Raw genomic sequence first — 3,896 nt, 5'->3', positions numbered from 1 at the left:
CATCAGGTTAGCATTTCCTCTCCTGTGTGACTTTAGAGATGAACAGGCGAGTGGGGATTAGTTCAAATCTTTTTCTTTAAAAAAATAAAATACATTTTGCATCCATATTTGTCTTGAAGATATTCGATCAGATTGCTGCAATTTGTGCCAGCATGGAAAATATAGTGCAACATTCCCAACTTTGTATCACTCTAAACCTCACAAACTGGAATGGTCTCTACTTTCAAAGTCGGGAAAATTACGAGTGGCATCTGCTGACTGCGTTCCAGACCTCGCTTGGCGGTGAATTTCCGAACGGACGGGACATCATTTTCAGTTGAACGTTTTCCACAGCTTCAGGTCCATCTCTTCCAATCACGCATTAACAGCGAGCCAGTCCGGGCCCTTCAGATGCAAAGCACTCTGGAGCTGGAGCACGATGGGCCTGGCTGCCTTCATGAGAGGACGTCTCCGATGCCAGCTAGTGTTAACTCACTGTTCACGAGTGTGTGCACGACAAGACTGATAAAAATCAAAGTCTATGCACATTTGCGTAGGTGTCTGGGTGCACACAAAGCAACTGGTGGTAATGGCATATACCTGTAGAATCCAGCGTTTTCCCGAATGATTACATGGAATTTTACAGACTTGCAGGTACGGTCATGGCACAAGTAATAGGCCGAGCCAAGCAAACTGAATGAGACTGTGAAATGGATTTATTTTGACATTCTTCTTCTAGCTGGGTCTCAGGCCTGCCTCATCATTCCTCTCCCAGTATTGCAAATAAACTCATCTCCAAGCCGTTCCTCAAATAAGCAGGCCCGTCCCCGACGATGCACCTCGATAACACCGGATTAGGTTGCCAAACTCAAATAGAGTGGGAAAAGGAGTCGTGAACAGAGGGACTGACGAGGTCAAAGCCTACGAGTATGCATCCAGTGTTTGGTTGTGGAAACAAAAAGAAATCGCTTGCATTTTTGGCGTCATTCCTTGCGTTGGCCCGGTCGACGTGGATGGCCCTCTTAAAGAGTCAAGTTCCTCTGTCTCCCGGAGAGCTCTTGAATGATAACCAGAGCGAACTGCAGGGTTTTAGTCAGTGAAAACATTCATTCTTCTGTTGTTCTGCAGGTGGTTTCACTCATCAAGAAATGAGTTTCATATTTAGGATCTACAACCTTTGCAGACACTTGAGTTAAACCAGGAAAGAAAAATGGCTCCAAGCCTTCAACAAAAAAACATTCTAACACTTTATACACAGGATGAGGTGACAAGTGCTACTCTATACTACTGTTCCAGATAGTAAACCTTAGTTATTGTGCAGGTGTGTATGGAAGGCAATTTAGAACATGTGTCTACTTTGGATCAATTATTTCTAATAAACTGGAAATTGTTTTTATTGAGAAAGTTCCTGCTGACAGGCGACGTTTCAAATTATTCACAGCTGTTGCCGTGTGAAGATGATCCTAAACCAGAAATGCATGAAACAGTGATGCAACTCCACCTGCACAGCCCCAATAATAAAACAAAAAGCAGAGAAGTGCTGGAGCGTTCATGCGTACTGAGGTGAACTAAGACTGCAGATCTGCAGACTTTGCAGCACCGTACTTGCAGATTTAGCCGAAGATGATTCATCGCAGGCTTTCTGCCCCACGTGGACTTAAATCACATGACTTTTACTTGATTCAGACACAGGTATTAAAACTGATGACTTTAGGGTAAGATTGGGAACATGCTTAAAACTAACTGCTTCATATAATGTCGAGGGCTTCTTTGGTTTTATAGTGCAAGAAACCAAAACAGCTCAAATATGGGGACAGAAGCACAGACAGAGCTAAAGTGCCTCCCCACCTAAACTAAAAATGACCAATTCTGAAAGGTGTTGAAAGAGGTATCAGACATAATAAGGTTTCACTTTAATACACCTTTGTTCCCTACAGTTTTAAATAACTTACCCATTCGTGTAAGAATGACTGAATCAACTCAGTAAGTACTCCACAGAGGAAATCACCCCATAACAGCACAGATAGCAATTATATGGCATTGGCTTTTTGAAGCAGGCCTATAAGAAAAAAGAAAAGTGACAACCTGTTTAGAACAACATTCACAGCTTGACGTGAGACAGTCTAGGATACTATAAAAGTCATGCTGCAGCCAAAGTCCGGATAGACAGAATCTCTGCTGAAAACAGATGAAGGTTTTTGTCCCGTTTTTTCTGTTTTGTCACAGTTTGCTGTTTTCTAAGACTTTGGTAAGCTCTACATGCCACAGCCAGCAGGCCCGGCTACTCCACTTGCTACGTAGCTGATTGGCAGTCACCACAGGTTAGCTGGTAAGCAGAGAAAGCTGTAGAGTCTGAGCAAGACATCTCCAGGGTCTCATTATAAGCCTCATTCGCCAGCAGCTCAGATTCTTATGTCTGAGTGCCCAGGAGTAGCAAAAGGGCCCACTTCATCAGAAGCAGCCAGGGATACACTGCTCCTCCGCTACGTCTATTCAGCGCTGAAGTGTGATATATTGTAGAAGTGACAGTCTGCCCTCAAATCCATTTACAATCAAGTGCAAAAATCTCCATGTAGTTTCTGATTCCGCTTTGATCCCCGACTGCACCACACCTTTATCTCATAATTACCTGAAAGGAAATACGCTGGGATTGTGTCGGTTTGGGTAGGAATTAGAGGAAAAGCTGGGAAAACGCCCATGCTGTGCAAACCCTGACAGTCATCCAGATGGTGGGATATAGAAAAATGGAAAAGAAGATTGGGCGATGCAGATTCGAGGTCTCGTGCAGGTTGCAGCAAATGCATGAAAGTGATCCTACAGAGCTGTTACGCAGCGACAAAGACAGACTGTGCAAGGATTATATTTCAATCAAGAAATCTGAATCGTGCTGAGTTAAAGCCGTATTACAGCACGTTCCCGGAGCATGTGGGCCACAGTGATGAAGAGTTGGATGGTTGCTCCTTGTAGACAACCATGTCTGCCCATTTGTTTGTGACTGTGTGACTCATCCACAAAGATGCCTAACATAAACACAACTACATACTTCAGAGAAGTGTCACAGAAAGACTTATGGTGTCTACAGATACCCATGTCTGCAAGGAGGATAATCCCCGCTGTCCGTCAGACAGTAAGCCTTTGACACCGAGCGCCTTTAGCTGGTTAGCAAGTTAGCAAAAAGATAACGGTTTACTAAAGACAAAAATAACCTTAGTTAGCTACAGCTTAAGACAAGATAGGTTTAAGACATTTTATGCTCCTTTGAGTTAAATTGAGGGCCAACTTAACAACTTAAACCACAGAAAGAAAAGAAGAAACAAAAATTGTTTGGCTCCTGATGTTTGTCCGAGGCGCTGCTTAAAAGAAATGTGTCCTTGTTGTCATCTTTGTCACCCAAAGTTTCAATGGATTCAACTGCCTTGATTCCTAATGTGTAAAATGTGGCTCACTCTCTACACAAAACAATGTACCTCATATATATTTACAGTACCAGCTTCAGCCGTCGTCATTGGTAGCTAGCAGACAGGACTACTGGTTTGAGTGTCTTGGAAACAGATTTAAAATTGAAATGTCAGAGAAAAAAACAACCAAAAACATTTAAAAAGTATGAATGCCTTTAGAATTTTCATTAAAGAATAATGAAACACATAAGTAATAAACTCATGAAACAGTTGGCTCACTAAATGGGAAGGGGACTGGTATTTGTTAAGGTCTTGCAGTCATGTGACTGCTAACTTTTCCACCATTTCAAATGTGTAACACTGTAGCAGTTACAGTTCTACTAAAGACCAGTCCATGACCACCTGCCAACCACCGTTTGTGAGGATAAGATGCATCCTAGTAGCTGCTAGAGGCTGAAGGCGGTCACGATCAAACTGACTGCCATCTTGCTAGATTCACGACCCCCTGGCAACCACCGG

Source organism: Perissodus microlepis, chromosome 15 (assembly GCF_051167445.1).
Source record: "Perissodus microlepis isolate ML-2025 ecotype Zambia chromosome 15, ASM5116744v1, whole genome shotgun sequence".
Taxonomy (NCBI): domain Eukaryota; kingdom Metazoa; phylum Chordata; class Actinopteri; order Cichliformes; family Cichlidae; genus Perissodus; species Perissodus microlepis.
This window is presented reverse-complemented; position numbering follows the sequence as displayed.